Genomic DNA, 14,354 nt, shown 5'->3' with positions numbered 1-14,354 from the left:
GAAGTTGAGTTTTCTGTTATTTGCTCCAAATGCATTCCCCACTGTCTTCATGCACTTGGGGGCCATAACAAAATCGTAGACTGGTAACTTTGAACAACAGAAATTTATTTTCTCACAGTTCTAGGGGGTAGAAGTCCCAGATCAAAGTCCAGCAGGGCCTGTTTCTGGTGAGGACTCTCTTCCCGGCTTTCAGATGGCTGCCTTCTCACTGTATCCTCACATGGTCTTTCCTCTGTGTGTGTGGAGCCAGAGAGAACAAGTTCTCTTCTGTCTCTCCTTATAAGGGCACAAATCTCATCATGAGGATGCCATCCTCATGACCTCATCTAACCCCAATTACCTCCCAAAGGTCCCATCTCCAAATACCATCACTTTGGGGGTTAGGATTTCAATTTATGAATTTAGGGGAAGGGACACAAATATTCAGTCCATATACCACAGATAGAAAATAGAAAATTCCTCTGTTCATATATAGAAATATCTTTAGTCTATGAATATGCTCAAGGTAAAAGAAAAGCATTGTTTATGTTTTTAATGGCATTTTTCAGGGTTTGGCAAAAATCATGGAATTACCACAGAGATTGCACAGCACATAAAAATGTGGCAAAAATACAAAGTGTACCCCCAAACCCCCAAAACAGGAATCATTTGTCTGCGCATTCACTAAATATTCATTGAATGCCTATTATGTGTGCTGCACATTTTGAGGATTTAAAGTGGAAGTTTCAGTGTTCCAGACTTGTACAATCTATAAGGAGAGATAAGAGATATATAAATGACTAATGAAGAAAAAGTATAATCCTCACCCTCTAGAAATACAAAGTGCTACAGAAGTTCAGTGTTGGGAGAGAGAACTTCACGGAAGAGGTGAGATTTGACATGTCCCTTAGGTTAGCAGGAGGATCTCTATAGAAACCAGATGTGAACTTCCAAAGGGAGACAAATAAGTGCATTTTCTTATCTGCTTTGGGCTGCCTTCTCTCAGAACAGATTCTCCTGCTGAAAACGGACAGCTGATCAACTTAGTCATGAACTTGGGCAAAGTTTTAACCCTGCTCTTGCTGATGAAGAGGAGTTAAAATTGCCTGGAGGAAATATTTCACTTTTATCCAGGGTATTAACATTTTTGGGCCAATATAATATTATTTAGGAACTTGGCAAAGTAATTAACCCACAGCTTGTGTTAAAATACTTATAAAACATAAAATCCTATTTAATTGTCATAAGATCCATCATTAGCACCCTTAACTATTGGAGACATTGACACTTCAGCCTTTAATGAACTGTTGGGAAAACTGCTGGAATTATGAAGGCCAATAAATCATCTGGCCCCTAAATAGAGCTAATGAAAATTTATGCCAATATAGATTATATAATCTCTTCCAAACTTTCATTCATCTCTACCACGTACACTTCAACCAGTCAGCTCTAACATTTGCAGAACCTGGAGTGAGAGCTTAAATGGAGGTCTACATACCATATGTCTAAATATTTTAAAGTTACATACTAAATGGTTGCATAAAACATGCTCTATCTTCCTACTTTGACAAATGAATAGCTTCATAACACCCTAGAAGGCCAATGTCTAGTGAGAAGTGCTTGGACTTTAGACCATGGCTGGGTGGGGAGTTAGCTTACAGCCCCAAGACTCCAACCCATTTCCCTTCTCTTTCCACCTTGGCTTTGTCTCTGACTATGAATAAGTCCATGCAGAAATCTGTGAACGTTCTGCTTGCACGTCCAACATGCATTCCCCGCTCCTGTAGGCAGTCACCTTTGGGACACCCCTTGGGCCTAGCGGTGCTGACCAAAATGGATGCCTTAGGGAAGGGTCTTGTACAGTTCTTGGAAGCGTACTTGAAATTCCAGAGTCCTGAGTAGTAGAGTGTGGTCTAGTGGTGGGGAAGGCTGGTAAGTGGTGAGTGGATACCCTCCCTTGATCTCATGGACTCCTCAAGCAATGGAAAGGGATGAGACACAGCCACAGTGGGGCCAGAACAGAGCCCTTTAAGTTGCTGCACCTCTTGATTCCTTCCTCTGCTGCTTGTCAGCAGTGAAAACTTGTGCAAATTCTTTAAACTATATGAGCCTCAGTTTCCTGATCTGAATAAGGGGTCTAAAGCTGATGCTACTGCTATTACACATGATTGTTGAAAGGTCTAAATAAATTCAACAAGGTATGTGAGTGTGCTTTGCAAAGGTGCTATATACTAGTAATGCATTGTTATTATGCCAGGGTTTTTTTGTTTATTTGTTCATTTTCCATTGTACCATGTACGAATCAAAGGGCAAAGCATCTGCCTGATGTGCACATGCTCTCATTAACATGTAAACAAAAAAGCAAATACGGAGAGCTGATGACAAAGGAGGCACAGGTTATTAAACATCCTTTAGATTTTATTTTTCCTAAACCTGCTGCCTGATTCCTCCGGGTCCAGATTGATTTCTTTAAGACCCTGAATTTGTGGACATGTGCTAATTTGCATGGCTGATCTAGGTCCCAAGAATGATGCTAGGTAAGGGGGCACATTACTCTTCAGCTGTAAGGCAGGGTAACTCCTGCATTAAGCTGGAAGCAGACTGATATCTCATCGGTTCAGCCGGCAGAGAATATGCAGTGTACCTTTGTGGCAAAAGCATGCGACTGAACGAGCGGGGTGTGCCGGGGAATGAATTACACCGTGAGCTTCTGCATCCATAAAAATGAGGCCACTCCAGGGTCAGGCGGGTGGGTGATGTGTCACAGAGGCAGGTTAAACTGATTCGACCCTGCGGCTGGCTGATTTGAAGCTGACAAAAGGGGCTGTGCCATGGCTCTGGGCTCAGAATGATCTTACTGTTGTCTCTGGCCATTTTGAACCAAGAAAGTCTCTGGATTTTTCTTTCTTAGGATTGTATTTTCTTTCTTCTTCTTCTTCTTTTTTTTTTTAAAAAAAAAAAAAAAAAACATTATTCCTATTTACACAGAAATCCAAATCAGTTTTATTCTCGGGGTAGGGATTTTGGTACGTTTGGGGCAAAATCACCATAATCTTTATCCCCTTTTAGCATTTGCTAAATAGAACAAATTTTGCTATTTCTGTTTTTTTGCTTTTCAAAAGCAATTACTTCCCTGTCATTTCTAGACATTCAGGCAGAAGAGTCTGCCTTGATTACCCATCCTTCCACTCCCCTCCCCCTTGCAAGTCCTCTGGCTCCTGCATTGCTAGGGAAGGATTCAATTAAATGAAGTGTCAATGGAGCTACAATGGTTTCAGGTCAGAGATGTCAGTAAAAAGCCGCAGAACTGCGCTGCCCCTGTGTATGTAAATGTATATATTTATACCAAGGATGTCAACTTTCAGGATTATCCTCCTCTGCTCTTCCCTGATCAAAGATGATTGCTGAGGCAATTACTGCAAAGGAAAAGAAAATCAGAATCTCCCCTTCATCCTAGTGCTGTCGGAGTTTAATTGCCTGGAATAATGGAGCAGGAGTCCCTTTCCTTTGCACACAGCCACACTTAGACACACACAAACTTTCACACATGGCTGTGCTAGGACACAAACACACATAATGGCAATGCAGGAAAACATTCACAGGTCCGTTAGTCCTGATGCATGTGCATGTACACAGAGCTGCCTGTGACACAAAGAAAAACACTGCATTCTCTGTTTAACTCAATAAAAGCAATGCATAGTGTGTGACCTATATTAAAAACTCTGTTTTTGTCTTCCTTTGTAAAAGACAACAGTTTTTATCTCCTTACCATAAGAGATAGCTAAAATTAAATTTAAAAAAAAAGGACAGGGAGAAGTCAAAGCAACAAAATCTACTAATTCTTCAAATTGTTTTTCTTCACTTAATTCTTCAGTACACACAGTCACAGAAGCGTTAGGTCTCTGCACAAACACTTCACACGTTAGAATCCCTCTTAGCTCCGTTTTGCTTTGTATAGGCAGTTACAAGGACAAGCTGAGTATTCGACGCTATTCACTGTGTTCTAGGCTATGCTGCTTTTGTTCTCATACGACATGAAGAGGGATTCTAACTTGCATCAACAAATATAAGGAGCGACATTCAGAGGTAGAGAATTCGAGCTTTCTCTCTGTTTAGCTCCCTTTGTGGAGACATCAGAGTGTGTGCAGCTTCGGGCTGGGGCGAGTCCCTGGTCACGCGTAGCACCCAGGCTCTAGAGCATCCACGTGGCAGATTTAGGCTTTCATTTCAGGATCCCGAGGGCTGTCAGATTTTAAATATTATTATTTGGCCTAATTGGTTCCCCCTTTGAAGGCAAGAGAGTAAAGACAGGGTAAAAATACCCTCACAAACCGTCATCACAACAAAGACACACTGCAGACACCTGGCTTTGTGCTACAACCACTAGAAATTTTCCTTTTTCTTTTTGTGGATTAAGTAGTTAAGACTGTGTGTGTGAAGCACATGTCTATCCTTTCTAGGACAGTTAAGAATAAACAGAGCTTTTCAGAAAAAGGAATTTAGATAGCTTTTGCACTGTTGTGATTGTTGAAATTAAAAAAAAAAATTCTGAAAATTTCAGAAAATGGTGGTGGTAGACAACCAAGAACAAACCAAAAAAGATTCCAAAGCACCTTATTTTAGAGGTTTGGAGATAAATGTGGCTATATGGAAGGCCTCGCAAAAATGCCAAAACATTACAACTGAACCCCTAATGATGACTCTCATGTTTTTCGTTTGTTTTGCTTGTTCTGGTATTTAACCAGACTCTGGGTTTGGATTTAGTATTTCTGACTCCCTTCTCTAATGGCTCTCAGTGCCTCTTTACAAACATCTGTATCTCCAGCTGCAGCCTCCCTGCTGTACGGATACTGATGAGTTTGGACTCTGCTCAGCCTTGAATGTTCAGTCTAACTAGGGAGGCAGAAACATAAACAGATAATTATAATACAGGATAAAGGCCATGATAAAGGTGGTAGGAGAATATCCAAGAGGGGCACAAAACCTATCTGAGAGGGGAGGAAGTGACATAGGATCCTGTTCTGGAGGAGATGATTCCTAGGCCAGAATTTGCCAACAGGATATCAGTTACAGTGCCCAAAGCAGCCAAAGTCACCTTACATTTGAAATTACTTTTTCAAGTGATTTGATCTTCCTAACCCTTATTCAGTGGGAAGTCCGATGCCTTTCTCCAGACTTTTGTAAATTCCTGGATTCAAGTGGCTTAAAGGCCAGCTTCTACTGTACATTTGATGTCATTGGCATTGAACTTCCTCTGGCCTGTCCCTTCCCTCTAGTCTGTACCAATCCTGGTGTGGTACTTGGTACTACATAAGTACTTGGCACTTAGTTTGTATTAACCACCCACACCCACAGGAGGTTTGTGTGAACACCTCAAATTTGGGGGGCATAGAGATTTTATATCACTATATTCTTGGTCCTTTCTCAGTTTTCCAGCTCTCTGCCTTTCTTTTCTGCAGCCCCTTCTCTCAGACTCTTCCCTCAGCAACTCAGCTGTGCTCATTTCATTATAGAAAGAAGTAGAGTTCTCTACCTGCTCCACTACTAAAGCCTGCCTCTGCATACCCAATGTGCATATCCAGTGTCCTTTAGAAATGTACTTATGTATGCACATATACACGCACACACACGAACACCTAGCAGGGGCTTTGAAATTTTACTAATTTCTTTCTTTTTCCTCTACTTGTCACTGCAGAGATGGATTTCCTCATGCCAAGGATTATGGAATCTCTCCTCATCACCTCTCCACCAAGGTAGGGTCATTCCACAAATAGTTATTACACATCAACTGTGTGCCTGGCTGTTTTATAGGCACTGGGGACACAGTGGGAAACAGAGTCCTTCCCCGCCAGAGTCAGCATTAGTTTCTAACACCATTTCCTCCTGTTTTTCCAGGAAGTGAAATGTATTTAATAAAAGTTTGCTGAACGAGAGCTCTCACCCAACCTTTTCCTGGTGCCTTATTTCTCCTTCTCCACTTCACCAACCCTACGCTCCAGTCTACTGTCAACTCCCCAATGTCACCAGCCCATTCCTGCTGCTAGAACTTTACCAGGGGTATTTTCAAAGCTAACATTTACTGTCCTCTTTTCACCAGCTTTGCAAAGTGCTTTATATTCATTTTTTTTATATAATCCTCACACAAACACAATGAGGTAAATAATATTATTTTCGTTTTATGGATGAACAAACAGGAGCTTAAAGCAGTTACATTTTCTTGCCCAATAGCTGGTCTCTACCTGTTAAAATCCTACCCAGCTTTCATATCTAATCCTGAATCACATGATCGCTTCCACTTTTGAAATTCCACCTCATTGTTTTTCAGCTCTGACTAGACTAATTTACTATTTGTATTAAAGATATTTTTCTGGCTATTAGACTCTAAGCTCCTTAAGGGTAAGGAGTGGGTACAGCTCATAAATGGATCCATTCTATTGCTTGCATAAGGAGACATCAGTAAATATCTTTGAATTAATTTGAATTAAATAATTATAGCAAATGGCTTAACTCAAAAAGGAGCTGAAGGTCACTTGAATTATCTGTATCTACGAGAAAGTTCAGAGTACTGTCCTGGATAGAGCCAGAATTTGGAAAGAATTTGGAATATTATATAACTGTATGGTGTGAATCATGGCCCTGAGTTATTTGAGGCTAATCTGCACTATTGTAGGAATAAAATAATACTGCAGAAGTTAAAAAGCTAAAAACAAAAATTAAGCCAATTTCAGAATCACTAAATATTGAGATGGCTTACAGCTGCTACTGTAAACAACTTAATTAAGTTTTCAATACAGATAAATTTTGTACAACTGCGTAAGTCAGAATAGAGATGCAACTGGAAAACAGACCCTGTGCCAAGTGCTCAAGGTCTATAGTTAGACAGTGGTTGTGCGTGTGTCTAGTTTTCTTCTCTCTGTCCCCTGACAGTGAGGTTGTGACAAAATGTTTTCTCAAGGGTCACTAAGAACTCGCATAGAATTCCACTCTAGGCAAAGGCTGGAAGGAACTACAGGTGTCTGGTCTCTCTCTTTTGGTAAAGCTAAAGTCTATATCTCCTTCACACCACATAATCAATACTTATTTTATGTCACTATAGATATACAGGTAGAAATAGATAAATATTAATTCCTAACATAGGCGATGATATGAGGAAATAAAAGTAAAGCAAGAAAAGGCAGAGTTGACTACTGGAATAGAGAGTGTTAAAAGAAAGTGGTAGAATGTGGACAACAGGACTCAAAAAGATAATATAGTTCATTTTTACTGAGGCTATTACTCATTTTTTAAATAATGGCTATGCCTCATTGATTTTCCCTGGTCATTGAGTCACCTATTTTCTGGCTGGTGCTTTGATTCCTTTTTTTAAAAACATTTCTTTAGCTGCTTTGAAACTTTGTAATTTTGTGTTATGTGTTGCACTAATCAAATGCCAGATTGAGCAATGTTTTCATTATGATGATGTGGTTAAAACAGTCTCATAAAAATGATTTTGTATAGAGTCAGGAAAAAAAGCTTCTATGCAACATTTCTCAACCATGTAGATGATGGCCTCCATGAGCGCTACTCAAGGCTTTCTGGCAACCGTTTTCAAGTTGTCTTAACCTCAGTGTGCAGGATATTTTCCATTTGCCCCTCTAGATCTACTCTGCGTCCTTCCACTCTGCCATCTTGCTCTGTTAAGGAAGCTGGCCTCTATTGATCGTATCCACTCTCCCTCTTGCCTCTGGCTTCCAGCTGGTTTAGCTAAGGAGGATCAGCGACTGTGGGAAGGTCTGCTCCCTCTCTCCAGGTCCCTTGAGGTCAGTTGTTTTCTTTGATTAAAAGTCACAGCTCCTCCCGAGATGTCCTCTCTGCACAACTCTCTCCTTTCTCACCTGCAAGCCTAGGGGTAGTAACAGCTCCCCATCCTGTTACTAGCCCCTGGAGACTGCACCACTCTTGCTATTTCCCTGACTAAACCTTTATCAGTGGTTGCTTAGTATTCTCTCCTTGAATTCTTACTCTGAGTGTGACAGTCCTTTCTTGCTGGGACCCTAACTGATATACTCAGGTACTTATCTAAACTTAATTCTTACTATTTTCTACCTGGCCCCTCTGTTTCAATCAGAACAGCCTGATTGGTTGTGTATCTTACCCAACTCATATTACTCTTTCTTTCTAGAAAGTCTTCATATTTCTCTCTTCCAATTCAGGTTTATTAAAATCTTATGATCCAACTCAGGAGTCACCTCCTTCTCATTATCTAATTTCAAAGCAAAATTACCAATCTCTTTATATGATACTCTACGCCCTCGATTCTATCATCACTAGACACCTGTATCTTTAGTTGCTTTATGTATGGATATTTGCATTTGTTCTGTCTAGTGAGACTATAAGCTCAAAGAGATTCCATCTTTCACTTCTAGATTTATTAATTAATTCAATAAAGAGGGTTTTTTTGTTTTGTTTTGTTTTGTTTTGTTTTTACTAACAATGCACCAGGCACTGTTCTTGGCTTCAGGAATAGAGCAGTGAGTACAATAGACAAAAATTCCTATACTCTTGGAGTTTACACTTTAAAGCAGGTGACAAATGATATAAAGATAAGCAACCAAAAATTTTAGAATGTTAGATAATGATAAGGGCTAAGGAAAAAACAAATAAATCAAGAAAGAATAGAAAACTTTGCCGGGGAATTATTGAAATTTTAGGTAGAGTGGTCAGGGAAGATGTCACTGAGAAGATGACTAAATGGAGAAGAGCCATGTGGATAGTCAGGAGACAAGCATTCCAGGCAAAGGAAACAGCAAATGCATAATATTTTGTGGTAGGACCATTCTGTTCATGGAGCAGAAGGAGGGCAGGTGACTGAAGTGGGAGAGCAAGAGAGAGATGGTACAAGATGAGGTCAGAGAAGCATCAAGTCCTAGTGGTATTTACATAATGGTTGTTGAACAAATTCAAAGCATTTTAGAATTGGGAGGAAAAATGTTTTGAAAGAATGATCAGGATGAGGAAAAACAAAGTGATGCCAAAAAAAGAAAAAAAAAATCCCAGAAGATATCACAATCAGAGATCTCTTCTATTCCTCCACTAACCCTTCATCTCCTTTGAGTACCTGTCCTTCCACTGTCTCCTTGCTCTACCAGTGTTAGAAGTGAAACACACCAGAGTATGGGTTATCAGCATACCTCTCACAATTTTTTTAGAAATAACAGTTTCCATCAAAATAGAATAACTCAGAAGAAAAATACCATTCAAACCAATAGAAAAATAGGCGAAGTGCATGACCAGACAGCTCGCAGGAAAAATTCTTGGCTAAAAGAACAGCACACACAAAGCCCAAAGATGGGGGTGTGCTTGGCATGTTTAAGAAACAGCAAGGAATTTGGTACAGCTGAAGTGCAGTGAGTAAGGAGAAGAGCAGTAGAAAATGAGTTCAGAGAGGTAGCCAGGGGCGATATCATGTTGGGCCATGTAGAGCCATGTGGGCCATGTAAGGACTTATATTTTATTCCAAGAGTGATGGGGAATCATTGGAGGATTTTGAACAAGAATTACATTATCTAATCTACATTATAAAAGGCCAATTCTAGCTTCTGTGTGGGGAAAAGAGCATAAGGGAGGAAAAAGTAGAAACTGAGATGCCAGTTAGGAAGGTATTACAGTATTCAGGTGAGAAATGAACTAGCTTGAACTAGGATGGTAGCAGTGGAGGTGGTAGGAAGAATCAGGATCAGGATACATTTTCTTGGTGAATCAGGACTTGCTGATAAATTAGTTGAGGGTATGAATGAAAGGAGTCAAGGATGACTCCACGATTTTTCGTCCCAGCCATTGGGTAGTGCCATTTACTAAGGTAGGGAGTACTTATTACACTTATAATTTGACAACAATTTGTGTGATACTTTGATTCAGTGTTTCTCAACTGGGGGTGATTTTTTGCCCCAAGGGACATTTGACAATGTCTGGAGTCATTTTTGGTTGTCACAATTGGGAAAGCAGTGCTTTCTTAGTCTGCTCAGTCTGCTATAATAAAATACTGTAGACTGGGTAGCTTAAACAACATAAATTTATGTCTCACAGTTCTGGAGGTTGGGAAGCCCAAGATCAAGGTGCCAGCAGATTTGGTGTCTGATGAGGACCTGTTTCCTGGCTTGTAAATAGCCACCTTCTTGTTGTGTGCTCACTTGACTTGTCCTTGATGAGCGCTCATGGAGATAGAGAGATTTCTTTCTTCTTCCTCCTATAAGGGTATTAATTCCGTCATGAGGGTCCCACCTTCGTGACTTAATATAAACCTAATTATCTCCCAATGGCTTCACCTCCAAACATGATCACATTGTGGGGTAGGACTTGAACATATGAATTTTGGAGGGGACACAAACAATCAGCCCATAACAAGTGTTCTGGCATCTAGTAGGTAGAGGTCAGGGATGCTATTAAACATGTTACAATGTGTAAGGTAGCCCCCCACAACAAAGAATGATACAGTCCAAAATGTCAGTTGTGCCACTGCTGAGACATATGCTCTGATTGAAGACTGATCCTCTATGTTATATCAGTTCTATTACTGCAGGGACTTTGGAGGCGAGGGTGTCTATCATTGTACTCCTGGTTTCTGACTCATAGGGGAGACTCAATAAGACATTTGTTAAATTAATACAATATTTACACAAATAAACACAACAAATAATGTCTTGAGAGAAATAGAAAGTTAAAAGGAGGTAAATTAAAAAAGAAAAATGAGAGGGGCCGGCTCCGTGGCCGAGTGGTTAAGTTCATGCTCCGCTGCAGCCACCCAGGGTTTGGATCCTGGGCTCGGACATGGCACCACTCGTCAGGCCACGTTGAGGTGGCGTCCCACATCCCACAACTAGAAGGACTGGCAACTAAGATATACAACTGTGTACAGGGGGTATTTGGGGAGATAAAGCAGAAAAAAAAAAAAAAAAAGATTGGCAACAGTTGTTAGCCCAGGTGCCAATCTTTAAAAAAGAAAAAAAAATGAGAGACAAAAAGGACTCAAGATTATCTACCATCAGACTTCTCACAGCAGTGTTTTATGCCACAAGAAAAGAGAGCAACACATGTAATATATTCAAGGAAAGAAAATGTGAACTAAAGATTTTATATCCAGCAAAATTGACCTTCAAGTATAGAGGAGCAGAGACAAATTGTTATAAGCATGTAAGATCTCAAAAAAATTGTTGCCATGAGCCCTTCCCAAGGAATCTATGAAAATAAACATTTTAGATCACTAAAATGACTAGAGAGACACTGAGCATTAAACATACAGTTACTTGTAGAACCAAGACTAAGTGGGGGGTTAAAAAGAGAGCTCATAGTATACAATAGCTATATAATCTGAAAAGTAAATATAGTACAACTATTAAAAGATAGGTGTGGGGACGAAGAGAAATGAGGATAACATATGCAAAAAATGTTTAACTATTCTGAGTAATCAAAAATGATGGTGGTAGTATAAGGATAATTTTGAAACTCATATATGAAATATGGGATAAGAGAAATGAGTAATTATGGGATATTCTAATTCTGTCCTCCCATATGTCCTTCAGAACCAGAATTTTTGGTGTGGAAGAAAAAAGATGTAGGTGTGATACAGAAGATATAAATTAACCCTATACTCCTGAATTTGAATTGGAGATACTGATAAGAACTCATCAGGTATTTTTTCCCTATATATAAATAAATATAGGCTCTATATATGTATAATATAATCAAATAATATAAATATATGTAGTGAAATATACATACATACAAAGATAGGAAATATATGCTATATTTCCTATATTTATATGCATACATACTATATACATACATATATATTTCCTAGCTCAATCCATTGAAAAGACCTAGAAACAAGGACCAACCCAGTAGCATTAATAATCGTTAGGGCCCAGATCGTGATCTTAAAATACCATGTTACATTAAAAAAAAAAAGAATCCAGAGTCTCTTAGAGAAATAGTTGATTTCGGGTGTGTGGCAGGAAATATGCAAGATGAGCTGGAATATCTTAACATACTAGTAGCACAGAAGCTATCAAAGACTACTAGGGTCATGTCAAAACACTTAGAAACTAACTTGAAGAGACTGTCTCATAGGCAAAGAGGGAGTATTTTCAGCTTCAATAATAGTAAGAATTGCAGTGAATTAAAATCTGTGAAATATATCTAAATCCATGAATTAATAATTATATTTTTTAAAAAAACAATAGGTCATTTTGAGGATAACAGGGAACGAATTCATTTTCTTGACAACAAAGTAGATAACAAAAAGTATCAAGCATTTTTTAATTTTTTTATTTATTTTTTTTATTGAGTTGTTGATAGGTTACAATCTTGTGAAATTTCAGTTGTACATTAATGTTTGTCAGTCATGTTGTAGGTGCACCACTTCACCCTTTGTGCCCACCCCCCACCCCACCTTTCCCCTGGTATCCACTAAACTGTTCTTAGTCCATAATTTTAAATTCCTCATATGAGTGGAGTCATACACAGATTATCCTTCTCTCGCTGGCTTATTTCACTTAACATAATTCTCTCAAGGTCCATCCATGTTATTGCAAATGGAATGATTTTGTTCTGTTTTGCAGCTGAGTAGTATTCCATTGTATATATGTACCACATCTTCTTTATCCATTCGTCTGTTGCTGGACACTTAGGTTGCTTCCACATCTTGGCTATTGTAAACAGTGCAATAAACATTGGGGTGCATAGGACTTTTGGGATTGCTGACTTCAAGCTCTTTGGATAAATATCCAGTAGTGGGATGGCTGGATCGTATGGTAGTTCTATTTTTAATTTTTTGAGGAATCTCCATACTGTTTTCCATAGTGGCTGCACCAGTTTGCATTCCCACCAGCAGTGTATGAGGGTTCCTTTTTCTCCGCAACCTCTCCAACATTTGTTGCTATTAGTTTTAGATATTTTTGTCATTCTAACGGGTGTAAGGTGATATCTTAGTGTAGTTTTGATTTGCATTTCCCTGATGATCAGTGATGATGAGCATCTTTTCATGTGCCTATTGGCCATCAGTATATCTTCTTTGGAGAAATGTCTGTTCATGTCTCCAGCCCATTTTTTGATTGGGTTGTTTGATGTTTTGTTGTTGAGTTGCAAGAGTTCTTTATATATTATGGATATTAAGCCTTTGTCAGATATATGACTTGCAAATATTTTTTCCCAGTTAGTGGGTTGTTTTTTTGTTTCAATCCTGTTTTCATTTGCCTTGAAGAAGCTCTTTAATCTGATGAAGTCCCATTTGTTTATTCTTTCTATTGTTTCCCTTCTCTGAGAAGGCATGGTGTCCGAAAAGATCCTTTTAATACTGATGTCCAAGAGTGTACTGCCTACGTTTTCTTCCAGAAGCCTTATCGTTTCAGGTCTCACCTTTAGGTCTTTGATCCATTTGGAGTTTATTTTGGTGAATGGTGAAAAAGAATGGTCAATTTTCATTCTTTTACCTGTGGCTTTCCAGTTTTCCCAGCACCATTTGTTGAAAAGACTTTCTTTTCCCCATTGTATGCCCTCAGCTCCTTTGTCAAAGATAAGCTGTCCATAGATGTGTGGTTTTATTTCTGGGCTTTCAATTCTGTTCCACTGATCTGTGCACCCGTTTTTGTACCAGTACCATGCTGTTTTGATTACTGTAGCTTTGTAGTATGTTTTGAAGTCAGGGATTGTGATGCCTCCCGTTTTGTTCTTTTTTCTCAGGATTGCTTTAGAAATTCGGGGTCTTTTGTTGCCCCATATGAATTTTAGGATTCTTTGTTCTAATTCTGTAAAGAATGTCATTGGGATTCTGATTGGGATGGCGTTGAATCTGTAGATTGCTTTAGGTAGAACGGACATTTTAACTATGTTTATTCTTCCAATCCATGTAAATGGAATGTCTTTCCATCTCCTTATGTCGTCATCCAATTCTCTCAGAAAGGCCTTGTAATTTTCATTGTGTAGGTCCTTCACTTCCTTAGTTAAATTTACCCCAAGGTATTTTATTCTTTTCGTTGCGATTGTGAATGGTATTGTATTTTTGAGTTCTTTTTCTGTTGGTTCATTACTGGAGTATAGAAATGCTACTGATTTATGCATGTTGATTTTATACCCTGCAACTTTGCTGTAGTTACTGATTACTTCTAACAGTTTTCCAATGGATTCTTTGGGGTTTTCTATATATAAGATCATGTCATCTGCAAACAGCGAGAGTTTCACTTCTTCCCTCCCTATTTGGATTCCTTTTATTCCTTTTTCTTGCCTGATTTCTCTGGCCAGGACCTCCAGTACTATGTTAAATAAGAGTGGTGATAGAGGGCATCCTTGTCTCGTTCCTGTTTTCAGGGGGATGGCGTTCAGTTTTTGCCCATTGAGTATGA

General features: G+C 39.1%; 1 long non-coding RNA gene across 1 annotated transcript in view; it reads left to right on the top strand.

Annotated features, from left to right (window-relative positions):
* Window positions 1-14,354, top strand: part of LOC138923584 (uncharacterized) — a 120,640-nt gene that overhangs the window by 63,329 nt on the left and 42,957 nt on the right. The window contains exon 2 of the long non-coding RNA XR_011437370.1: window positions 5,675-5,732. This is a non-coding gene — a long non-coding RNA (uncharacterized lncRNA). The remainder of the gene's footprint in view (window positions 1-5,674; window positions 5,733-14,354) is intronic.

This window comes from Equus caballus, chromosome 3 (assembly GCF_041296265.1).
Source record: "Equus caballus isolate H_3958 breed thoroughbred chromosome 3, TB-T2T, whole genome shotgun sequence".
NCBI lineage: Eukaryota > Metazoa > Chordata > Mammalia > Perissodactyla > Equidae > Equus > Equus caballus.
This window is presented reverse-complemented; position numbering and strand designations above follow the sequence as displayed.